The sequence below is a fragment of the Gopherus flavomarginatus genome, chromosome 6 (genome assembly GCF_025201925.1).
Source record: "Gopherus flavomarginatus isolate rGopFla2 chromosome 6, rGopFla2.mat.asm, whole genome shotgun sequence".
In the NCBI taxonomy this organism is placed as follows: domain Eukaryota; kingdom Metazoa; phylum Chordata; order Testudines; family Testudinidae; genus Gopherus; species Gopherus flavomarginatus.
In genome coordinates this window covers 129,422,118-129,449,279 of record NC_066622.1, presented here as the reverse complement: position 1 = coordinate 129,449,279, position 27,162 = coordinate 129,422,118, and the positions used below count along the sequence as shown (strand labels likewise).

Sequence of the window (27,162 nt, the reverse complement as noted above, 5' to 3'; positions counted from 1 at the left end):
GAAGTAATTCATAGCTTAATAACTTAATAACTCATTAGAAAGCCATGCCATGTACTTGAGGTTACCTCAAAGGCTATCCATATTTAACAATAAACTTGAGATAATTCCTTGACTACTTGACTGTCATTGACCAGTTTAAATATTTAAGGTTGTAATTTGACCTTTTGCCTAACATTTAAACCAAGTGTCGAAAATGAAATAAGCATTGTATACAAAATTGAGGTTGCTTTAAAATTTATTTAGCTTTTTTAACTACTGTATCAGCTACTTTTGCTGCTAATAATCAAATATAAAAATATAATTTATGAAATATACATTTTAACATATTATGTTAACTTCATAATTAAACTGGAAATTTGCTCTCTGTTTTTAATCTGATTTTGATCTTCCTTACTAAAAATCCCCAGAAAAGTTACTCATTCCTTCAAATTTTGTATACATCGCATGTGACCAACAAATAATATTTTGCCTGAATTATAAGTTGGTACATGAGGTTTTTAAAATATGAGACTAAGAAAAAGTTTGTTAATCATGATTTGCAGATCCTTGAAGCACTTTTTTGGCTGCTTCTCAAAAATGACAAGGAGTCTGGTGGCACCTTAAAGACAAACAGATGTATTTGGGCATAAGCCTTCGTGGGTAAAAAACTTCACTTCTTCAGATGCATGGAGTGAAAATTACAGATACAGGCATAAATTTACTGGCACATGAAGAGAAGGGAGTTAACTTACAAGTGGAGAACCAGTGTTGACAAGGCCAATTCAGTCATGGCGGATGTGGTCCTCTCCCAAAAATTGATGGGGAGATGTCAATACCAAGAGAGGGAAAATTGCTTGTGTAGTGAGCCAGCCACTCCCAGTCCTGAACACAGTTCCTAGCCTTACAGTGCAAATAAGTGATGGTCACATAAACATCACCCTATATCGGAAACCTACTGACTGCTATATTTACCTACATTCCTCCAGCTTCCATCCAGTACACACATCACATGATCCATTGTCTACAGCCAAGCCCTAAGATACAACTGCATTCGCTCCAATGCCTCAGACAGAGACAAACACCTACAAGATCTTTATCAAGCATTCTTAAAACTATAATACCCACCTGGGGAAGTGAGGGAACAGATTGACAGAGCGAGATGGATACCCAGAAGTCACCTACTACAGGACAGGCCCAACAAGGAAAATAACAGAACACCACTGGCCATCATGTACAGCCCCCAGCTAAAACCTCTCCAGCACATCATCAGTGATCTACAACATATCCTGGAAAACAATCCCTCACTCTCACAGGCCTTGGGAGGCAGGCCAGTCCTCGCTTACAGACCGCCCCCCAACCTGAAGCAAATACTCACCAGCAACTACACACCACACCACAGAAACGCTAACCCAGGAACCAATCCCTGTAACGAACCCCATTGCCTACTCTGTTCCCATATCTACTCGAGTGACACCATCAGAGGACCCAACCACATCAGCCACAACTAGGGTGACTAGACGTCCCAATTTTATCGGGACTGTCCCGATATTTGCTTGTTTGTCCCGCGTCCTAACCAATGTTAGGTCGGGACACTGGACAAACAAGCAAAGGCTCCAGAGCCCGGAAGGGCTCGCGCCCTCCCTCACCCCAACTCCGCCCTCCTTCCCCCTTTAGCTCCTTCCCCAAATCCCCACCCCCATCCCCACCCCCTCACTGCCCCATTGGCTCTCTCCCCAAATCCCCGCCCCCATCCCTGCCTCCTCACTGCCCCATTGGCTCCCTCCCCAAATCCCCGCCTCTTGCCAAGCACGCCATGCCCAGGAGACGCAGGGAAGCGTGGTGCCAGGGTGAGTGTGAGTCCGGCCTGGCCCCAAGCAGGCAGGACTTGGGCACAGTACCTGGAGGGAGAGTAGGGGAGCGGCCCGTGGGGCCAGGTGGCGGCTGTTCTCCCCACCTGGGCAGCGGAACTCAGGAGCAGCCGCTGCTGCAGCTCCCATTGCCGCGGGGGGAGGAAGCGGCCACTGGCCAAGCTTGGTGGCTGCAGCTCTGGCACCCACGAACCCCCCGAGCCCAGGCCTGCTGCGGGGACCCAGCAGCCCGCACGCTGCACCCAGCCCCTGGCCAGTCACGTCTGGGCTGGCTGCCCAACTGGTGCAATCCCGTGGCGGAGGCATTGGCAGCCCAGCTCTGTTCGTTCCCCTGCAGAACCTGAGCAAGATGAGGGGGCTGGGGCCTGCTGCCCCCACTCTGGGGCTACCTGCGGGATTGCACCAGCTGGGCAGCCAGCCCAGATGCGACTGGCCAGGGGCTGGGCGCGCACAGCGTGCGCACTGGGTCCCCGCAGCAGGCCTGGGTGCGGGGGGTTCGGGCCCAGGTGCCAAAGCCGCAGCCGCCAAGCTCCACGTGCTTGGCCACTTCCTCCCCCTGCGGCAATGGGAGCTGCAGCAGCGACTGCTCCTGAGTTCCGCTGCCCAGGTGGGGAGAACAGCCACCGCCTGGCCCTACGGGCCACTCCCCTACTCTCCCTCCAAGTATCAAGCCTGAGTCCTGCCTGCTCAGGGCCAGGCTGGACTCTCACTCACCCTGACACCGCGCTCCCCTGAGTCTCCCGGGCCTCCCTCCAGTGCTTGCGGAGGGAGTGGGAATCGGAGGTGGAGGGGGTTGGTTTTTTTGTTTTTTGCTCTGTCGCCATTTTTTTCCCCTCTGCCCCCACACTGCTCCCGTGTCCCGATATTTGACCTAAGTTATCTGGTCACCCTAGCCACAACACATCAGGGGCTCATACACCTGCACATCTGCTGATGTTATATATGCCATCATGTGCCAGCAATGCCCCTCTGTCATGTATGTTGGCCAAAACGGACAGTCTCTACATAAAAGAATAAATGGACACAAATCTGCCACCAGGAATGGTAACATACAAAAGCCAGTAGGAAACACTTCAGTCTCCCTGGACATTCAAGAACAGATTTAAAAGTAGCCATCTTTCAATAAAAAAAAGTCAAAAACAGACTTCAAAGAGAAACTGCAGAGTTACAATTCATTTGCATACTTAACACCATTAGTTTGGGCTTGAGTAGGGACTGGGAGTGGCTGGCTCACTACAAAAGCAATTTTCCCTCTCTTGGTATTGACACCTCCTCATCAATTATTGGGAGTGGACCACATCCACCCTGACTCAATTGGCCTCGTCAACACTGGTTCTCCACTTGTAAGTTAACTCCCTTCTCTTCATGTGCCAGTATATTTATGCCTGGATCAGTGCCTTTGTCTTTGCACAGATAATTTTCAGAGGGTAAACCACATGCTACAGAGGTTTGTCATAGTATATTTTTTTCTGAGGAAAATTAAGGAAAATGGCAGCCCATCATCCCCATCAGCTGGTGCTCTTCCCCTTTTCCCTTGTTCCAATAGCCTGGACAGTACTTCAGTGGTGATACACAATATGTCTTTTCAGATCAGTGATACAGTAGATCAGGGATCTCAAACTCAAATCACCACAAGGGCCATGTGAGGACTAGTATATTGGCCCGAGGGCCACATCACTTAAACCTTTTTTCATACAATGATACAAAAGTATAGTAAAAAATGAAGAGTAGCATAGTATGCTATTAAAAGTTAATGTATTAACTTTTTTTAAACTGTAATGCGAAGAGGGGTTTTAATAAAATATAAACACCTGTAACTGTTCCTTATGTGGTCAGTAACACTGATGATGAGCTACACTAACAGTCTATCAACATAGTTGTAATGGCAGGAACTTGTATGAAGTAACTATTCATACAAAATACTTTGCCACTTTAACAAACATTCTTCCCAACTACTCACAGCAAAGAATCATACATGCTGAACTTCATTCCTCAGACTGCTCGTCTAGTCCATGAGGCCCCACCCCTTCTCCACCTCTTCCCACCCCTTCCCCACCCCCATTCCAACTCCTTCCCCAAAATCCCCACCCCAACTCTGCCCCCTCCCTGTCCCTATTCCAACCCCTTCCCCAAATCCTCGGCCCTGCCTCTTCTCCACCTCTGCCCCTGAGCACACCCCATCCCAGCGCCTTCCCCCTCCTTCCTGGAAAGTCCTAAGCGCCACCAGACAGCTGTTTGGCAGCAGACAGTGCTGGGAAGTAGGCAGAGGAGTTGGGATGCGGCGCACTCGGGAAGGGGGCGGGGTGGGGGTGAGGGACGCTTGGCTGCCATTGGAGTCAGTGCCCATGGCGGGCTGCAGGAAATAACTCTACGGTCTGCGTGTTTGAGACCCCTGCAATAGATGGTTTCCAAACCTTTTCCAGCTGAAATCAAGGGCAGTTTTGCCATTGGCTTCAATAGAAGCATGCCTGGCCCTAAACCATGTGCAGTCCTAAGAATAAAATATGAATACTTTAATCAGTTTTATGACATCAACTTAAGCTGTTGCCGTGGGGGAGGTTTAGGCTGAATATTAGGAAAAGCTTTTTCACTAGGAGGGTGGTGAAGCACTAGAATGGGTTACCTAGGGAGGTGGTGGAATCTCCTTCCTGAGAGGTTTTTATGGTCAGGCTTGACAAAGTCCTGGCTGGGATGATTTAGTTGGGGATTGGTCCTGCTTTGAACAGGGAGTTGGACTAGATGACTTCCTGAGTCCCTTCCAACCCTGATTTTCTATGATTCTAATGAATCTGCAAGAGTTGCATAGCTATTCATGGCGTCCTGTTTGATTTAGTTTTCTTGTGTATGTACATGTGCCTCAGTTTCCCTACTACTAAAATGAGAATAATACTGAGCCAGCATTCTGCAGTCCTTGGATGAAATGTGTGACGTGCAAAGAGGTGATTTTTATTTATTATTAGATATTAAATAAAATTACAGACTTAAAGTAAAACTGTTTCTTAAAAGAACTCAGTTATGAGGTACCCATGCAGAAAATTAAAGGGCCGGAGGGCAGGCAGGGGCAGAGAGTGGGAGGAGCCCTAACTGTGGCCAGTGTCTGACTGGCACAGCTTACTTCCCTAGAGAAGCACAAGAGGAGGAAAGATGGATATGTGACTATGAGACCGTCCCTGTACTGTGCACTGCCCTCTACTCAGTGCTTGTGTTAATTCCACACTCAAGCCTTGCGTGAAGATCAATGAAGACAGTGGCTTCATTGTTAGAGGGGATCATAAGAAGAGTTTCATGGGACTAAACTTTTTAGAGATGCAGTTTTAAAACTTACTTGAAAGAAAACTTTCTAGTCATACCGGTATCTTCGTTCAATGGAGTCAGCTTGCTCTAAGCAGTTTGTTGTTTTTACAAGCTTTTTTAATTATAAAGGGACTTCTCTTTTGTTCAGGTTGGAATGATACATACGTTTTCTGTAGTGGTATTTGCACTACTTCATCATAACTTGGTCCATTATTTGAGAATAGTCTTTCAGAAGCTACATGTTCACTGTGTTGTGTTCGCACAGAGACCCCTAAGAATCCGACTGTATCTTGTACAAGTGGTTGCTTTGTCCAGGGTTTATTAAATCAATTTCATTTTTCTAGAAATGAAATCTTTAATAGTGAAAGGGTGTTTTTCAGGCTGGTCATTGCATGTGGCATTGGTTTTTGTGCCTCCCAGGATTTCTCTTCTCAAATCATGCACCACTAGACTGTCAGTGCGGAATGGAGAAAGTGGGCCAGAAAGTTGTGCTCATTCTTTCTCAGACAGTATCAGAAGCCATTGGGGGATGTGATATTTGTGCCCCAGAGAAGAAACTGTTGAACCACTTAAAGTTTTGTAACTCGTGATAGTTAAAATGCTTAAGGCTGCCCTTTAGTATTTGCTATGATTTCTGCTGTAAAGGTTTGCACATCATATGTAATCAGAATGTATTATGAAGTGCTATTGGGGGGTCTAGTTATGTTATGCATTTGCAAATTCTTATGAAATTTGAGAGACCTCCAAGGAAAGCTTTGGGGCTCCTTAATTCTGTAGTACACTCTGGCTTTCCGAGGCTTTTGAAGACTCAGTGTATTTAGCATTTTGTTTTTCCCCCTGACGTTTTTATTTTAGTTTGCATTCTTAATCGCTGTTTTTCTTACTTTTCGTAAGTGAGTACATGTTGTTTTCAGAACTGGTTTGCTCCCAAAGACCGTTTCTGCTAGGTTTTGTTCAAAAAACATTTGTCCTTTGCAAGAAATCTGGTCATCTTTTAAGAGGCAGCTAAGTAATGAACTAGAGGCAGGAGTAGCTACATTTCTGCAAGGTCAAAGATCTTGCATCTGAGATTTTAAATCAACTTTCACCATAACTAATGGAGCTTCTTTGGGAAAGTAACTGCTCCTATATAGAAAGCAGCTATAATCAAGTCAAAAGCCTTAGTTATGACACGGTTAAAAAGTGTAGTGCAGGTGATACCTAATCTTGTCCTAACTTTGGAGTAGTCCAAGTTAGTCCTGGATATGGAACACAGTTACTTCTATCTAAGCTGCTACTTTTAATCATGTTTTAATCAGTTCCAAGGGCGACCAGGTTTTAACCAGACACCCTGCCTCAGTGGTAGATTCAAGTCCAGATTCTGATACCTTATAGCACCTTACTCCACAATAGCCTCATTAACTTAATTTGGGTGACTTATAAAGTAAGATAGTATTCAGTGTGCTCTTGTGGAAAGGTACTGGAATGTGGTTGTATATGGAACTTTATCTAGCCACAACATACAGCGCAGCTTATTGTATCTATGGAAACAACTACACACTACAAGACTCCTTCCTTTAGACAACTATAATGTCTAATTTAACTTTATCCGTGTGTTTCTTACCATCACAAAGTCCTCATTACGCTAAGAAACCACAGCAGCTTTTGTTAGCATGCTAATAATAAACATACTATGGAATTTTACAGTATAGTGGCTATAATCCAGGTTCTGGAAAAAAAAATTAACAATAAAAAAATCACATCTATGTTTGATGTTAACACAACTAAAAATATTATCCCCATTTTACTAATGGGCCGACTGAGGCACAGAGAGGCTAACTGATCTCTTAGATGTCTACCAAATAACAAATAGATTGATGAATGGGACTCAGGAGTTGTGATACAGAGAATCTTGATCTAACACAGCCTCCCTAAATAGTACTAACTTAAAGCTATTTTAATGCTTCCAGAAAGGATATAGAGGCAATTTCTTTATGCAAAATTGAGGGATACTGTTGTTCTAATATTCCAAATTTATGGTGAGAAAAATATACATTTGGCATTCTAATAAAGGAAAACAATGGATACAAATTCTTACAAGTTTTTAAATGAAAGTTCTCCTCAAAGATGATGTGTTCATTATTTTTTAGTTCTTTTGCTTTATTGCTATCAAAACCAATTTAGGAACAGCCAATTGTGATGGTTACATGGGGTTAAATTAACCAACAGCATGCTAATTAAAACAAATATCTTGTTCCAGGGTCATACAAATGTGGATTATTTTTTTTACTAAACGGTCAAAGTGCTTTTGTCAGATAAAGTAAGAAATCTATTGTTGAACCAATGACCTTCCTGCATACTACTCCAGAATACATTAGCATTAAGTATTTCACCTTGCAGACAATAAATTACAAAAAAGGCCCTTTAAAGTGGGGATGGTAGGGGAAGAATAATGGAGCTAGGTGAGACAGTGGATTAATGCATCAGTAGCTCTGGAGCCCTTACTGTGCCAAAGTTTGTGAAGAGAGATGTGTGTTCCCAGCCTAGTTTCTACATTGCAAAACTAAACACCGAGGCCCTGTTTTTGAATCCTTTGCTTAGAAGAGGTTGTGAACTAAAACATGAGTGATTTTGCAGCTCCAGGTGAGGGAGCTGTATGAGGAGGCGTTTACAGTAACTGGCTGATGTTCTGCCCTTCACTTTCATAAGATTTAAAAATATTCAATTTCACAAGTCAACTTTTTTTAAAAAAAATAATTAAAAGATGTCTGATGTGTTAACCTTGATGCAGCAGGACGATCGGTGTTACAGAAATCTCCTTGGGAAATACACAGCCCTTGTGACTGTTCCTATCTCCCTATCATACTTTTACATTTCCACTTGATCATCTAATTTTTAGTGGTGCCTTGGTAGGGGTTTGCCAGTGCTATTAATGAGTTTCATGGCTTTGGTAAATATGAGATCAAATTGACTTCACCCACGTGTGTTAAAAATTGAGCAGTTGAGTAGCATCAGTGTCATCTAAATCTGACACTTAATGCAGCCCTGAACAGATTTTTATAAGGTTGCTGCTCAAATTGATAGCTGATGCATTGTAATATACAAAACCCAGCATTGGCTTGAGTTGTTTATCTTAAATTTGGCTGTAAACTATGGAAGTCCATTTCAACCACATAATTGCCTTTTAGTGTCCTTTACCATCAGCTGTAAAATGTCAAACAAACATTAGCAACCTCAGCAATGGGTACATTTTATGAGCCTGTGGTAGACTATTTCGCCCCAGTAAAGTTTATTTAGGAATCAAAAGTTGATAACATTCTAATGCATGAAGAAAGCATGAGGTTTTTTCTCTTTGTGTCAGGCAGTATCAGCCTGATAACTATCCTGAAGTAAAATATGGAGGGTTTCCCTTAGTTTTACATTACCCTGGATATTACATCTTGCCATATTCTAGCTAGGCTTATAAAATAACTATTCACATAAACTACATTAACATTAAAAAAGAGATGGCTGAAGGGGTGTTTACACACACAATGAAAGAAAAATGTATAATGGTTAATAGGGAAAAAATACCATTCTCCTGTGAAATTTAATTGTAGAATTGAACTTAAAGTCCTTTGGAATTTAATAAGGATTCCTATGCAATGGGGTTCTATAGAAATTGTTGTGAAAACCTTTAGAATTTAATAGACATTTATGTACTTTCCATAAGTTTTGGATTCAGTAACAGGTATATAATTTTCTATTAAATCCTATAGGATGATCCAAAATAATCTATTTAAGTCCAAAGGATCTCTCCATAAAGGGAAATTAATAATACTTGCCACTTATATCATTGTTTTCATCCATGACCTTAAAGCATTTTACAGAGCAAGACAAGTATAAATACCCCTATTTTACTGACATGGAAACAATTACTGGAGAGGTTAAGTGACTAGAAAAAGGGAAGATCACACATGAAGTCGGTGGCCTGAGCAGGAATTAGAATCCAGATCTCTTTATTCCCAATCCTGTACTCTCTACCTACTGGATCATGCTTCCGGTAAGAGGATACAAGTCTGTTTGTATATCAGAGGGGACTGGAATGTCGCCATGCATTAATGTGCACAATCAAGAGTTTACATGGGAGTCTATTTGTGGAATAACTTAGCTCTGTGTAAACAAATTCTGTTGATTAAGACAGCTAATGTACACTCCACAATATTAGTGTTAGTACTTAGATTTTTTTTTCTAATACCTGTTTGTTTTCTTTCTATACTGGAGTGTTTTATTAATAGCTTTAACATGTAAACAATGTTAATGTTTTGATGCTGTGCATCCTTCAAAAGGATTCTGGTTTTACTATAGTAATTAATACTGGCTTATAAAAGAGAATCCATGGAAAAAACCTTGTGCTAATTCAAACATGATTATTGCCTGTGTAACAAATGGCATCAAGTCATTCAAAAATAAATCTGAACAAATTAAGAAAAGATTAGTACTAGGTGGTGTCAAAGCTTATACAAATATTTAACAGTGTAACCTAAACTGCCGAGTTCAGCCACAACTCTTTTAAAGAGCTGTAGGAACTAGCACAAATGATCCCAGGGAAGAATGTCTATGAAAGGCTGGATGTGGGGTCCTGCCAGTATAAAGCCTCTCACTTTGTGACATCAACTCCTCCCTCCTCCAGGCTGTGTGTGACCCACTCTATTTCCAACTTACCATGCTCCAAAGCAATGCGGTTTTCATAATAGGATAAATATATAATTATGGTGATTTTAAATTCAGTGGTCCTGTTTCTCTACTATGATCAATCTTATTTACATGAGCACAGTGGAATAACAGTCTATCTCAAAAGAAAGTGGTGTTAGCACCAAATCAGTTTGGTTACTTAGATGTCATGCTGCAGCATCATGAGTGGCTGAAAAGTCCAATTCTCAGGCAACAGTCCTTTCCACAGCTAATGCAGGCATAAAGCGCAGGGCCAAAAGATGAAGCCAATACACCACTGGTGCTTGTGGCCTCTTGCACTTTCTTTTTCGCTCTCCTCGCTTTCCACTCTCTCAGCCATCTCGGTTCATCCTTTTTGACTCCCTCATTCAGCATGGACCTCTATGTTGCCTTTTGCTTTCTGAATCTTCCCAGCTTGTGGTGTCAGTGTTGAATGTTTTCAAGTCCCTCTTGCAGATGTACTTAAACCTGAGCCTAGGTTGTCCCAGTGGCCTTGGAGCATTCACAAGATCTCCATAGAGGAGATTCTTCAGAATGTGTCTCTTTTCCATGCAGTGTAGATGATTAAGCCAGTGGAGATGTCTATGTTTGAGAGGAGTGATTAGAGTTGACCATTTTGCTTTCTCATGTAGTTCAATGTCAGGAACTTTGGCTTCTCACTTGATATTTAGAATACAGCACCGACAGTGGGTGTTGAAGTTGTGTAGCCTTCTCTCATGCCTGTTGTAGGTGCTCCAGGTCTGTCTTACATACAGCAGCATGCTCAAAACACACATCTGGTAGACCCAGATCTTGATGTCTAGCATCAGTTTCCTGTTATACCACATGCACTTGATCAGTAGGCTGAATATGGTGACTGCCTTCCTGAGTGAGAATTAAACTTGTCATCTAGAGATAAGTTATCTGATACAATTGAGCCTAGATAGATTAACTTGTGCATAACTACAAGCATGGTGTTAGCTATTAAAACTTCTGATGCGGTCAACACACCTTGTAATCATTGTCGTCTTTAGACTTATGGTTACTCCAAATTCATCACAAGCTAGTGCAAGCTATCCTAAAGTTGCTGGAGCTCCTCTTCACTGTGTTCAATGAGCACTGCGACATAGGTGAAAAGAAGTTCTCATCTCAGTAGGCTTTTTGCACATAGACGTGCTGTGTTGAAGTTTTCCATCTGATCTTGTATGGCAATGTACACCCTCAATGTCAGAGAAAGCATGATGAAGCAGCAGAGAAAAGAATATACCAAAGAATGTTGGTGCCAAAACACATTCCTGTTTGACACCACTGTGATTTCAAAATTGTCAGTTGATCACCATCATACTGGACTGTCACCTTTATGCCATTGTGGAACCATCAAATCAGAGTGATGAAGATTGGGAGCAACCAATTTTCTCTAGCAATTGGAAAAGAGAAGTGTGCCGATAAAATCAGTGAATTCATCAAAAGACTGATGTAATAAAGTAGAGAACTATTTGAGCTCGTCTTCTCTCTTTCTATTTGTGGGTGAATATTCTGACTTTAACCATAAATTAAGGATAAGGCTTTGATTTTAAGCCCATCCTGTTGTATATTGAGATTGCACGTCACTCAGAGAAAATGTTCTGCAACACCAAAGCTCAATCAGGTAGTCTAAGGACACAGGTTTCAACTGTAACTCAAACTTTCCTTCCTTTCTTGGGTTTTAGACCTTTATCATTAATATTTATCTTTCTGTGGTTTTTATACTCTAGTTGATCATGATAATATTATGGTACAAATTAAATTCTGATTCCAATGAATTTTTCCTGTATCTCATTTGCTTTTTTCCTTTGTGGCTTATGAAGTGTCACACCTCAGTAGTACCAATTATTTTTTTTTTTCATTTAATGGGCAGTTTTAATGTTCTAGGAGAATCCCTTTTCTTAACATAATGATGGTATTTTTAAGCTGCTGCATACCATCAAAATACTTATTACTTGTTCTGCAGTCTTTGAACACATCTAGCTATACTGTTCTAGCATCATCAAAAATACAGTTCCATAATCTACAGCAAAAGCAAGCACTTCTGATTTCATAGACGGCTTCAGTTTTAAACCTTTATTTTTCTTATGTTTAGTTCTATTTAGATAACATTTCTAGGGATACTTTCACACCTGAAAAACTTCCGCGAAGTCACATTCTGTGAAATATGCCAACTAGGTAAATGTTTTGTATATTTCAGTGCGCTAAGCGGTTTTCACCTGACCATGGCATTTTCTTCAAACTAAAACTTGACATTAGGTGTGTCTGAGATGTGCATTCTTCTTTCCCGCCCAAAATTTGTATAAAAATCTTTTTGTTCATTTTAAGTTAAATTTGTCTTTTACCTAAGTGTGAGTACGTGGATGGTTCTAGGTTATTCATCAAAGCTGGAGCCCCACACAAGCCTTTTGCCTCACTTTTCTGGGTCGTGAAATTCACCCCTATGCAGACACAGAGCCCGAGGCCTGTGAACCAATCAAGTCCTATTCACTCTGGGATGAACTTTGCACCAAATCTATGTAGCTGTTCATGTCATAATATTTTACAAACTTTCAGCAAGACTTGATTATAATCTAATAACCTGGTTCAAATTCCAAAATAATAATTAAATCTTTTTTGAAATGATGTTTCCTATTCGTTTTATAAAATATATTTTGGTTTGCAATTAAGAATGGAAATACGAGGTAGGAAACTGAGTCACAAGTCCACCCAATTTAGGCTTAATCAATTTTTGCCTTTATTTAGAAATTTTCAGACAGAATTATTGTCACTGATAGAGTCTGACCATATATTTATGCCAGATGATAAGTAGATAAAATGGATAAGGTAGGGGCCCAAGTTGCCACATTCTGGGGTACCAGGAAGTTCTCCTGTACTTCATGATGGTAATCACTGCCTCTGATCCCTGGTCTGATCCTTCACTTTGTTCCTTTAGTTTCTGGGTTCAGTATTTCACTTGAATTCTTATATGTTTTCAAATTACATAATCATTCACTTTTATCTGATCAGCATTAAGTATTTGTTTTATGTAACCCATAATAGTATGCATGCACAAGGTTCAGTTTACACTTTTGCTGTTTTCATGTCATGTATGCATGTCATCTTGCCCTTATTTTTCTCAGTAGAATAGACTTTTAACATTACAAGTTTGTGCATTTATGATGCTGATTCACTTTTTCTTTTACTTAAAGTCTTCCAATATAACATACGCCATGAAACATCACCTTGGTCCTAAAAGCAGTAGTGTTATTTAAGCAAATCTTTGAAAGGGAGGGGAGGGAAACCTGTCAAAACAACATTCATGCCAGACAAAGTTAAGCTAAGGCCTTAGCCTAAGGGTTACCTCATAGGAACTCATTCACTACCCCATAATTATAAGCTATTAAAGCAATAAAACCCTTGTTTTTACCATTAGCAGTTCTTCATCTTTATATTTCAGTATCATAGTTCAGTATGTATTTATTATCATACTCTTTCGTTTTAATCTGAACAGAGAAATTATAGGGAACGTGGTTCCCTGCTAATGTCTACAATTTTTTCTTCTTCAAATATGGATTTTTAGGAGACTTTTTACTCAAAGTCCAACATCGTAGACTTTAAGGCAAGAAAGGACCATCATGATTATGTTTGTAAATTATTAAAAGGACCCTGTCAGTATTTTTGTCTGTTGCATTTTTAGGTGGTTTTTGTTTTAATTTCATTCATGGTATTTAATTGTACCCCAACAAGGGCTTGTACATACTTTCACAATGAGGGATTGTTGGTTGAATAGGACTCTGTCATTTATAAACAAATGAGTTATTTAATTTCGAATAGCAGCCCTTAGGCTTGCGCAGTAATTTACTTTCAACAAAAATGTCATTAGCATTTTCACGCCATAGATTTCCTGCATATCTCATCGTCATACACGTGTTAGACAGCATATTATGTTTTCAGGGGGCAAATTGTTGTTGATTCAGCAGACAGAAGGAGTTGTTACTACAGTGCCAAATGTCACATGTCTGCCGAAGCAATTTCAGGTTTTAGGCTTTTTTTTTTGTTGCCTATTTTATTTATTTATTGGTTAGGGAGGGAGAGAGAATTATGTCAGAGAGGTGGTCCTAGCTTGAATTTTCTGGTGTTTGACCATCTGAGTCATTTAAAAAACTATTTTTAAAAACTATTTTGTGTGTTGAAAATATAGTATAGTTTTATAGTGCTTATGAATTCTATCAAACCATGCTGAAATGGTAACATAGTCTCTGCATAGAAGGTATACGATGAGTTTTATTACAAAAGATAAGTACAGTCCTTATGAAGTACCACTTTAGTTCTTGATCTCCTTGTAATTTACTTTTGTTTATACCCAGAATAAAAACAGAGAAACTGATGGTGCTATCTAGTAGTTAAACCATGGGACTGGGCGTAGCAAATCTACTTGCCTTTTATTCCCAACCTTGCCACTGATTCCCAGCTCTGTGACTTACTTTCTCTGTATGTCAGTTTCCTCATCTGTAAAATGTGAATAAGTTCTTCACGTTGCAGGATAACCATATGTAGGGAGATTGTTATGTTGCATAGAGATGGCATAACAGTTCCTACTTAATCCCTCCTCCCTATAGGTGGCCTAAGGAATATGTGCAGATAAAAGAGGCAATACAGAGCTTCCCTGCAACCTAGCAGTCCTCTTATGCCTTCTCAGACCTTTAGGGCTGTTGGCAGCCGACATAGTTTAGAGTCAAGTATCAGTAGCCATGTTAGTCTGGATCTGTAAAAAGTGACAGAGTCCTGTAGCACCTTATAGACTAACAGACATATTGGAGCATAAGCTTTCATGGGTGAATACCCACTTTGTATTGCGTCTGACGAAGTGAGTATTCACCCACAAAAGTTTATGCTCCAATACATCTGTTAGTCTATAAGGTGCCACAGGACTCTTTGTTGCTTTTTATAGTTTAGAGTAACTCCCCTGGTGCTCTAATTCATGCCAGAGCATCAGACCAGTGCGAAGCTGGCCCAGGACCAAGTTAGCTTAAAGCTACCTTTGCATGCTCACGCACCAGTTTACACTCCTGTGTGCTCCTTTGTTGAAACCAAGTATCAAAATCAAAGTATGTACAAAATGCAGAGAAACTGTTAATGACCATAGAACAGTACAGATTTTTTTTTTTAAATTAGTGCCAGCAGAACAATATCACCAGCACTGTATGAAATGCTGCAGTGGTAATTTCAGGGGTTGCGAAGCCATTACAAGCCATTGTTATTGGTTGTTTTTTTTCTTGTATCTTTTTTGAGGGATGGACAGAGCTTTAGTGAAAATTGATCATTTTGTGGACATTTTAATAATGTTGCCAAAGAATTAGAATTTGCTTCTTCCCCAGAGGGTTTGTGTTCATCACCATCTTCCATGCGCATTCCACCACATTGGCTAAGTCTACAGTGGGGGGTCGACCTAAGATATGCAACTTCAGCTACGCTATTCATGTAGCTGAAGTTGGCGTATCTTAGATCGATTTACCTGGCCGTGAGGACGGCAGCAAGTCGACCGCTGCTGCTCCCCCATTGACTGCGCTTCTTCCTCTCACCACGGTGGAGTTCTGGAGTCGACGGCAGAGCAATCGGGGATGGATTTTATCGTGTCTACTCTAGATGCGATAAATCAATCCCCGATAGATCAATCACTACCCGCCGATCCGGCAGGTAGTGTGAACGTACCCGTTGTTTCATTCAGTGTCTACACTCGTTTTTCCACAGAAATATTTAACTACAGCAGAGGTGTGGGGCAGACTTCACTGGCTCCTTGCTGATGCTCTCTTGTTGCTCTGGTGGCAGGAGATGCTTAATTAACCACTAGCTGAATGCCTCCTATTGCTAAACTGGCAACAGCTTGCTTGCTTGCTTGCTACTGAGTAGTCAGAAATGCAGCAGCATCTAGGGGCCAATAAGCTTTGGTGGTTGGCCACATGGTGAATTTTTGAAAACTGTGGGCTTTTCGGGCATGCTCTTGAAAACAAAATCCCTGATTAGCAATCATGTGTAAGAAAACCACTGTCTGTACTGAAATCCCCCCCCCCTTTTTTTTTTACATAAGCAGTTGAGCTCCTGAAAGCTTGTCCATTTTCAATTTCTTCGTAGCTGTCACCTATGACAAATTCTTCTTCTGTGTTTTACCCTTGGTCGGTTAAACTAACACAGTTACCTCCTCCTGAATAAGTTTGCCATATTGGAATATGTAGTGACTCTAGTTTGAGAGTACTAGCAATTTGAACAGCCCGATTTTTAAAAATAAAAATAAATCTGCCATAGTCACAAGGAAGCTTTGTAAGTTTTATGATGGGGAGTAGGTAAAATACAATGTGCCAGATCATGGCCACCTGTGAAAGGAGCCCAGACCATGTGATGATTCCTGCAGGAGTGGCTTCCTTTGGCTCTGGAAATGCTCTGCTGCTACTTTGACTCCTTTTCCTCTTCACATTTTTGGATAACCGCAGTATGATTTCCACTGTTAACGTGCAGTCAGTGCCAGAAAGCATTTGGGTGTGCGGGGAGGGAAATGGCCCAGTATTTAGAGCATGGCATATCATTGTACCTGTCTCACGTGTTGATGCATCTTCTCTTTATCTGTTCTGTCATATTTGGCCATAGATCTGAGAGTGAGATCACATTTGTACCTAAATGGCAATAAAACTAAGGGCAAGATCACACGTGTATAGAATCACGAATGCTACAGAAACACATTACTGATCTGTGTTTAGCATCAGCATTTGAAAGTGCCAAATTACATTTCAGGTAGAAAGGGCAGAGAATACTATTCATTTACTCCTTGCAGCAGATGACTAATATTTACGAGTACTTTTACAGTTACTTACAGACAAACATAACCTTTTAGCCTAGGACTGCTGACGGCACAGAACTATAAAATTAAAACAATGTAGTACTTCTGTTCCATTAGTTTTGAGTTACAGGCTTCTCTATTAGTGATCTGAAATTTGCCAATTATGAAAGCAAAGATAGTTAAATCATTATGCTTGCTCATTGTTTTGGTCTTAAGCAGTTTTGTGTAGGTTCTCTTAATAATTAAGGGCTTTACTGGGCACAGAAGATTCCAGACAATCTCCCTGAAATTAGATTAACAGATAAAGAAACTACACTGTAGTAACTGCATGATCCCATCTAGTAAAAATCCCTTTATATTTTGTTCCATATATGTGCTCCTGCTAATTCTATTGTGAATGAAAAGTTATGGGTCCCCTCTTTTTCTTTATGTAAGTTAATCTTTGTAACTCGACTCCAGGCACTTGACTGGCCACCAAGAAATATGATCAGATTTTATATTTAATAGTATGGTAGCACTTTGAGTCCCCCGCTGAGATTGGGGCCTCTTTGTGCTAGGCATTGTACAACACATGGTAAGAGGCAGTCTCTACCCACAGGAGTTTATCATCTGTGTAGAGAAGACTGAGAAAGTAGTAACATTATCCCTATTTTACACAACTGAGGCACAGAGAGATTAAATAACTTGCCCTGGGTAATACAGGAAGTCTGTAACAGAGCTGGGAATTTAACTTTGGTCTCCTGAGTCTGAGTCCAGTGCCTGAATCACAAGACCATCCTTCTTCTCAGAGTTTTTAAGGCCAGAATGGACCATCATAATCAGCTAGACTGACCTCCTGCACACTGCAGGCCATAGAACCTCATCCACCCACTCCCATAATAGGCCCATAACCACTGGCTGAGTTACTGAAGTCCTCAAATCATGATTTAAAGACTTCAAGTTTCAGAGAATCCACCATTTACACTAGTTTAAACCTGCAAGTGACACATGCCCCATGCGATAGAGGAAGGCTAAAAAACTCTGTGGTCTTTGCAGTTCTGACCTGGGGAAAAATTCCTTCCTGACAATGCTTAGCACAAATATGGCAAGCAGTCAGATCCTGAGCGTGTGGGCAAGACCCACCAGCCAGACACCTGGGAAAGAATTCTCTGTAGTAACTCAGAGCCCTCTCTATCTAGTGTCCCATCACTTGCTGTTGGAGATATTTGCTACTAGCAGTCACAGATCATCTACCTGCTATCATAGGCAGTCTCATCATACCATCCCCACCATAAACGTATCAAGCTCAATCTTGAAGCCAGTTGGTTTTTTTCTGCTACTGCTCCCCTTGGAAGCCTGTTCCATAACTTCAATCTTCTGATAGTTAGAAACCTTCGTCTAATTTCAAGCCTAAACTTATTGATGGCCAGTTTATATCCATTTGTTCTTGTATCAACATCGGGACTTAACTTAAATAACTCCTCCCCCTCCCTGGTATTTATCTTTCTAATATATTTATAGAGAGCAATCACATCTCCCCTCAGCCTTCTTTTGGTTAGCTAAACAGGCCAAGCTCTTCTATTCTTCTCTCATAAGGTAGGTTTTCCATTCCTCTGATCATCCTAGTAGCCCTCCTCTGCACTTGTTCCAGTTTGAATTCATCTTTCTTAAACATAGGGGACTAGAATTGCACACTGTATTCCAGATGAGGTCTCACCAGTGCCTTGTATAATGGTAATAACTCTTCCCTATCTCTACTGGAAACACCTCGCCTGATGCATCCTTGGACTGCATTAGCCTTTTTCATGGCCGCATCACTTTGGCAGCTCATGGCCATCCTGTAATCAACCAATCCACTCTGAAATCTGTAGAAGAAATAAGAATGCTCATTCAAATTAAACACAGCAAAACCTCTGTAATGCATAACTAGTACAAATTCTGCTTTCTGCACTTTCTTTGAAGGCATTACACTATCTGTTGTGAATGCCTTCTAAAACTGACAGCACACACAATCGTAACGTCCCTTTGGACAATGTATTAAACTCAGAGATTTTATACTTTACACGTGTTCCTAGGATTTATCTCTTGACTTCATTTAATTATATAGGGATCTCCAAAGAGGTGGTGATTTTAGATTCCATACTTGCTACTTTATCATTTATACACTAAAATGTAGTTTGTCTTTTCTCCCAGCTCGCTGAAATTTGTGGGTTGAAGAAGCCTCTTCATGTTGCTTATGTAGTTCAGTATTGTGACAGGGTTGATATCATTAATGAAAAATCTAATTTGATTGGATTTTTTCATGGAAAATAATGAAAATGGTGCTTTAAAACATCTTGTGGAAGTAACAGATAGCTTTCCTGCATTGGACAATGTGTGTTGATTTCTTCTGGGGAGGGGAAAAAACCTGGAGAGACATTTTAAATGTCAGTTCCAGTTCAAAAGTTATCCTAGCAAATACTCTTGACCAAGGTGTTGAATATAAAGTTTGATATGCATAAAGCTAAATAATCAGAAATAATACCACAAATAAAAGACATTCATTTATTTACTCTGCTTATTGTTAGCGCTAATAATGCATTTCAGCATATTGAAATTGCTAGATAATTCTTTTGTGACTTTTATGCTGGATATTGTTATTTAAATGAACCCGTAGACCATATTGTAATGAAGAAATGCATGTTTTGCCTAACTCTGTTATCAACCAACATTCCAGCAAAATGAGAATTTTTGCCTCCATTCATTCATAAGGGAAACTGGAGGTCACTGATTTCAATATGAACCTTTTTTAAGTTTTTCAACAGTGAATAATTATGAGCCACTGCTTCTGAAATTACCTGTATTGACTGCAGGGAAGAAGAAACTTTTATCTTTTGTAATGAAGGAGACTTGCTCATTCAAACTTTGTAAGACTTTCTTTGCATGATAGTTTTATTGTGCTGATTTTAGTGTTAGGTGGAGTAATAAAAGAAACCCATTTTTAAATATACAGATACCCTTGTTTGTTCAATTTTACTTTTCTTGAATTTTGGATCCATCATGTAGAATAATACAGATGCACGAATTTTGTGTTTAGCGATTGGATAAATAAACTTATCAGTACAAATTGCTGTTTACTAAGACAAATGTTACTTCAGTTGCAGTTTCAAATTCATTTTGTACTTTCATTTGAAGAAGGAGGTTTGAAACTGTTTTGGTCATGCTAATTTTTCTATATTACGTTTTAAAAAAGATTTTCTTTCTTATTATAGTTCAAAACGACATAGAAGAGAGGGCTTGAAAATATGGCTAGCAGCAATGGGCTTTGGGCTTCTCTCTTTGTTCCTAACAAAAAACAAACAGGTTGGCAATATTCATCAGTGTAAAGAAATGGTAAAGTCATTATCTAGGGAGTAAAATTTTTTAAAATGATATACAATAATTTGTTAATTATTGTCAGAAAAAAGCATGCAGTTTTACTTCTGAAAATGTATGTTCTGGTTAATGAGAAACATTACCCTGCAGCTTCTGTGAGATTTCTTGCATTTGTTGAAAAAAAAAAAAAAAAAAAAACCACAATCCTCTTTTTCTTAGTGGGAATTTTAGCAAAGGGCTAACTTGAATGTTGTCCCTGGACAATAGTCTGATATTAGACAAACGCTAAGGGGAAACAAAGAGGTTTACTTTTGAAGGGCAAATATTGGTTTTGTGGCAAAGTTCTATTACAATAACTTCATTTCTCTTGTCCTAAATGACACATCTAGATTTCAGATGGATGTTTTAATTGAGTAGTTGGTTACTGTATTTTGACTAAGACAGATACTCAGTAACTTTCAGGAAGCTTTATACCTTTATATGGTTCAAGTAGTCAAAAAGCAAATGAGTCTGTCTTGTACAGTACCACACACATTGTTAATGGTTAAAACATGATAAATAACAGCTCATCCAAAAATACAGTATTTTTAAAGTGAACTCTAGTTTTATTAAGATTATTTCTGGTTAACTAAATAGTATCCTTGTCTGTCCATGAAGCCAGTCAGAGTTCAGCTGCACTGCTCCGTTATTTCTCCTACAGACTGGGAAGAACCGGAAGGAGAGATTAGGGAGGGGAGAGGAATGGTGAGAGGGAGAGAAAGCTTATATTATTGTTTATGGTTTTTAATGTCTATGTGGCATCCAGATACTATGGCGATGAAATTATATAAATAGGTGGGTAAGTAGATACCAGTGCAGTGTACAACTGTCACTCTACTGAGGTAATATTTATCTGACCACATTTGTGTGTGTGTCAGTCATCTGTAAATATGGGTCATATATCCAGTAACCTGAGTGGCTTGCACAGATTTCATTATGTATAATTATTTAGTAAGTTCCCACTGTTCTACCATGTACTCACATCTCTGAGCTAATATAATGATAGCACAAGCAAACAGATCATTCAAGAAACAATCTTAATCGTACAATTAAAAACAATAAATATGGGAAAAAACCTATTGAATCATCTTGTCTATCCAGCTTAATCTAGCTCTATTTTAAATGTCCCAAGATACGGGGCTTCCATCTCCTTGCCTTGGGAGACTCTTCCATGATCAAATAGATATTTTTGTGTATGTATGCCAAGTGCTGTCAGTGTAGGAAGTGTCATATCCAAATTCAATATTTTTTCACAATGTAAAGTGTTCTTAATTTCATCCCATTGCTCTTAATTATACCTTTGTTTTACCAGCTTGTACAATTCCTGTCTCTCCAGGGTGTGTACACCTGTCAAATACCTGTATACAGTTATGTCATCCTTAGTTGTCTTTCAGCACAGGTGCATTATATATATGTAATCTGACATTTGCTTACAAATCAGTCCTTAATTATGTTTGTTGCTATTGTCTTCATCCTCTCTAATTTGTCTGCAACTTTCTATTACCCATAACCAAGGCCCTGAAATGAACAACAATATTCCTGGTGTGGCCCTGGCAAGATCATGTGGAGGGCATCTCACTACCATGATGCGAGTCCCTGAGCATGCAGCCCAAAGTCATGTCTAACTTTTGTGCTGTATCACATTGCAAATTCATATCTAATTTGTTCTCCTTCACTCCCAGGCCAGCTGGGCTGGGATTGGGCATGCTGTGGAGATTGAACTCAGGACCTGGGAAGAGGGCACTTTCCCTTCCATTGTTAAGTACTAACTTGTTTGACCAGTTAAGAAAGGAGGTTGATGAGATCTAAAGGAAGTCATAGCCTTTGGCAGGAAGAATGTTTGTCCAAGCAAAAGATGTGAAGGAAAATTGGGAGTCCCTGGGCTTCCAAGTGAAGTCACAGTATACTTTCTCATCCATGCAAAAGAGCGCATGCACCTCTTCTCTTAGCTATATACAGCTATTGAGTCAGTGTAGTTCTGGGTTCACAACTCATGTGTTCCATTGAGCATTTCTAAGAAAAAAATGTCTGTTCTCTAGTTTTGGCTTTGTAAATGCCCAATAAAAGTGTCCCTTAGCTCAGGAGACAGTGTAACGTGGTGTCAAAAAAATTCCTCAGTCTTTTCCAAACTTTTTATTTTTTATTAATTATAGTAGAAACATGAGCTGCCATTATAGCTGAAGCTGCATAAGCATCCCCATTTGAATGAGCTGTTTTCAGTAACTGGGTAACTTTCTGAAACTTACAAACTTTAGGCTAAACTTGTCGAGGCCTGTTCACTACCCAGAGGTGGTAGCTTTTTGTTTGTTTTTTAAATGATCTAAGTGAAAACACTTCTCTCGTTTATTTTATTATAAGAAAATTGGAGTAAATTTACACTTTGCTAATTATAAAAATAATCCTGCACCTTTTCTTTTGTATTATTATTTTGTGTTGATAGTAACTTTGTTGTTACATTATTGTGAAAATATATCCGCTGCTTTGTTAAATTAGAACTAATTATTTACAATTTGCCCAGAATACTTTGGAAATGTCTCGCTGTATTAAAATGTGTTGCTTTATGTCCCCATACTGTACAGTTTTCCTCAATCAGTTCTGAAAAGGGAGATGGTAAATCCTAAAGTGTTTTTCCAATGGTATGTGCTAAGACAGCGTTTCTCAAACTTTAGCAACCCAAGGAACCCCCATTTTGATTTAAAATTTTTCACAGATCCCCAAGCCAGTTTCAAATTTTCCCCAGGGGTGCTCAACCCCTACTCAGCCCCAGGCCCCATCTCCCCATTCCACCTTTCCCCCAAAACCCCACTCCCACCCCACCACTTCCCCGCTTCTTTCTGTCCCCTTCCCCGAGCACACCATGTCCCCACTCCTTCTCCTCCCTCCTAGCGCCTCCTGCACGCCACTGATCTGCAAAATGCTGGAGGCAATGGGAGGGGTCGATCAGCAGGGTGGTGGTCCCAGACATGACTGGCAGATGCCTAGAGTACCCTCATGGACCCCTGGGGCTCCACAGACCCCAGTTTGAGAACCACTGTGCTATGGGATTCTTTTTAAAGAAAATATATATCTGTCCACAAATAATTATATACTGGAAAAATATGAAAAACCTTATAACATGCCATATTGGGAGGGTTAAATTATCATCTGCGTATTTGTTATCTGTTGTGGAGTCAAAGGCAGCAATAAAATAATTTGAACTTACCTATTAGTGCAATAGCAACGTGTTGCTGTGTTGTGTGGGAGACCTGGGGTTTAGCTTGACCTCTGAACTTCCACTCTCTGTGCCACTGGAGACCAGTGTGATGGCCTGTGTTTCTCTGAGAAAGGGCACAAACTGCACCACTGCTCATGGAGCCTCTTCCAACTGCTCTTCATAGAGCTACTACAAAGGTCACCTCCCTTGATTCTGCAGTTTCTGCCTTCCATGCAAAAGGAAAGATGTGTCTGTGCCAGCTTATAAAGAGAGAAACAGAGAGAGTTAGAGTTGCCACTGCTGAATTAAGAAGTGCGCAATAAACAATCTTTGCCAGCATGGCTTTATTATCGCATATACTTAAGAAGATTTTATTATCTGTTTTCAAAGGTGAAAAAGGATTCTGATGTTATATATACAGGGTGCTCTAATCACTGCTTTAATGTAACAGTCCAATTGTGAATATTTTGATCTGTTTAGCATACAAATTATATGGTCAACCACCAGCTATAAATTGTAAATTGGTGGAATATTCCTATAAAAAGGCACAAAAGGTTGTAAATACTGAATAAGTTCATTGTCTTAGCAACCAGTTGGGGGGGGGCACCTTTCTTTTTTCCTTTTTCTTTTAGAAATACTTTGTGGTTCACCAGTGCAGACACTGTGTATTTTTGTATCCCCATGCAGTCACCATGTTAATAGTTGTTTGCTAGTTGTGGTCGGTTGATTTAAAATAGCTGACAAGCTGGTATTATAGGTCCCAATAGATTATTCTCATATCAAATGGTAGTATTGTTTCTTCAGACCAAATCCCCATTCATGACAGAGTTCATTATAGCTCTTTAATTTATGATAGCATGTGAAAGGATGAGCCTGAGACAATATAAATGAAGACTTCATTTCTTAAACTTTCCCAAGCCACACATCATCCGGTTCCTATTTTACGTTAGTTGTTTAACATCTATGTTGTTGCAAAAGGATGTGTTGCTTCAGTAAGGCATTATTGTTGGGTTTTCGAATCTAATGGTTGGTTGGTTGGTTGCAAATATGAAAACAGTTTACAAAATATTTATTGCCATATTGAATTAAACATGCTGCTAGTATATATTGTCCCACTGGATACATGTTATATATCTTTATTGTTATTATTATTGTATCTTGTTATTATATACATGTGAAGGAGTTCATCTAAAATATGTTTTATTCAGTATATTATGATGTCACAAAAGGCCTACCCCATTCATTGACTCACGCCTTGGGAACTCTGGAAGTAACAATGCTCTCAAATCGTACAATGAGAAAGCACCTCGTTTACCCTTCAGCAACCCTTCACTCCCAGGTTTTGGCTGATAGACAAAGCAACATCATGCTCTGGTGAGAGTTGTATCTACCCCTTTCTGGCCAGAATGGAGGGGTACCACAATGGAGGATCTCTAGAGAACTGACAAGGGGGAAATGGGGTTGTTAGCCATTAAGCCAGACATTGAGTCAGGATTCTGAGTTTCCCTCCCGGGGTCTGCCCCAGCTAAGAATATGACCTTGGACAAGTCTTAGACTCCCTTTGACTCAATTTACCATTTTTAAAATGGTTATGATATTAGCCTCAGTTGTGAAGATTACTATATTTAAAGTGTGTGGCAATTCTTTGAAGAAAGAAACAGTGGGTGACAGACTGCTTCTTCACAGGGCTTGAATAACCCTGTTTAGTGTTAGCACTGAAGTGAAGTGGCCTTCACGCATGCACTGCAGATCTTCTGGAACAGTGGCTGGCACTGCTTTGCACCCCCTCTATGCAGGCTTCAGCCATTGGCTCTGTGAAGTCATGTAGCCTATGAATCCTGTGTAATGCATCTACACATTCATACCATGCTTGTCACCACAGCATCTGAGCCTAAGAAAATGATAACACACACCTCTGTCGAGCTCCAACACCCAGGCATCAGCTTCTCCAAAGCCGGTATATATCTCTCCTCTTCAATGCATTGGTTTACAGAGGTGCAGTCCCACCATGGGGCTTAAATAGAGCCAGAGAAAATGGGGGAAGGAACTTGTTACCATCCATATTCACCATATTTAAATAAATGTAAATTACTGAAGAAGAAAATATCATTTCTGCAGGCCAGTGAGAAAATCTAATGGTGTATATTTCTGAAAATATACAAATTGCTTCCATGAAGAATTTAGAATGAAAGATGTGATGAGTTATAAGCAGTCATTAACATTTGTTGAACATTCTAATTGTTATTAGTGTTTCATATACTTCTGGTTCAAGTGTTTTGTGGAAAAAGGGAAATAAATGGGGTAACACTAAACAGCTTGTCCTGTATGGGGAATTTCTAAAGCTTTTGTATACTTTATGTCTAAGATAACAAATCACACACTGTCAGCTTGTGAGAAATGATTGTACATTTTGAAGAAGAAAAGGTCTTGCTGTCCTAGTCAGTTGGATGTCAGGGTTTCAAATTTGAGAATTTCATGTGGAGAGGAGGATGCTTGTAAGTGAGGTGAAAGTAGAAGAAATAATTGTTTAAAGACGACTGTTTTTAAGTTCTCAAAATACGGTTTTTCTTAGTCTTGACCATAAATGTATCTATCTCCACCACATTCTGTGTGATATTGATCTTATTTTATCTTTGACATCTGTATGAAATTCCCATATTAAGAATGGTAAAACTACAGTCACCAAAGGAATCAGTGGGAATAAAGCTGTCAGTAGCTTGGTGAAAAAAACAAGAATCTACGTAACTTTTAATTGTTTGATTGTTTATTCTGTTCTTGAAGTAAAAACATTTTCAGAAAGGAAGGCACAGAACTTGCTGCTTTCTTCCATACGTAGCTTCTAAAAGAAGCTATCCCTTTGTCTGAAAGCTCTGAAATTCATAAACTCACTGCTAATATCAATCTACAGCTGCCTTATCTATGATGTTTCTAGGACATCCATCAAGGTAGTTTCTAAGATCTTCAGTATCTTTTGTAGTCGCTTTTACAACCAGATAGCTCAAGAGATTGGTAATGGGTTACATAACCTTTCATCTCCAGGTCAATAATTCAGATCAGACTCAGAATGGTAACAGCTTGAAATCATTGCTATCCAAATGCTGTTTGGCAGATTGAGTTGGTGGTCTCAGTCTAGTTCTTAGCAGACAGCGTGAGACACTGGTTAGTAGGGCAGACTAGGTAGGGAGACTGAACTACTCTCACTTGTAGAGATGTTTCTTGAAAATGAACTGGAGGAATCATCAGTGGAGTAGCTTCTGAGCTTGCAGCTGCCACTGTAGATGGGTTCTGTGCATACAGGGAGATGTCAGCTTTCAGGTCTGCCAGTCAGGAAGCTTTCACCCGCATTCTATTCACTTGAGGAGGTGATGGGGACATAGTCTCAAGTGTATACACAAAGAGCTCTTACTTCACAGAAAATAGAAAACAACAGAAGTGAGTTTGGAGGGTTTTGTCACAACTCCTCATTCAGAGCTAAATTTTCCTTTCATGGTAACTCAGCAGATGCATCTTAATATTGACTCAGTGACTGTAAAGTGGATGCTTCCTTCAAATCTGAAATTCTATCCTGTGGCATGCTGCTGGGTGGGCTCCAGACAGATGCACTCAGTCTCAAAACTGAGCCTTAAATATACACAGCAAAGCTGCTGGGTTTTGGTTGCAGGGTCATGTGAAAGGGAGATACGTGGTTAAAACCTCAACTGTGAAAATGTGTCTTTGGAAGAATCATTTTGTTTTGTTCATATCAATTTGAAGAATAAGAATCTTGAGGTAGAAATTAATTAAAGTTTTATGAGTGATAACATTGTCGACTCTGTTATGCAAAGGGACCTGCTTAGCTGCCTCTTTTTAAGACACAGTTGAGAACATCTACCCTATGATGAGTTATGGGGAGGAGTACATCAGCTGGAAATCACCTGCTCTTACTAGCAAAAGAAGTTTCACCCTTG

The 27,162-nt window shown here is 39.9% G+C and overlaps 1 protein-coding gene across 4 annotated transcripts in view; it reads left to right on the top strand.

The window, feature by feature from the left end:
* The window catches only part of VTI1A (vesicle transport through interaction with t-SNAREs 1A), a 352,284-nt gene that overhangs the window by 255,676 nt on the left and 69,446 nt on the right, over nucleotides 1–27,162 (top strand). The gene's annotated exons all lie outside the window — the stretch shown is intronic.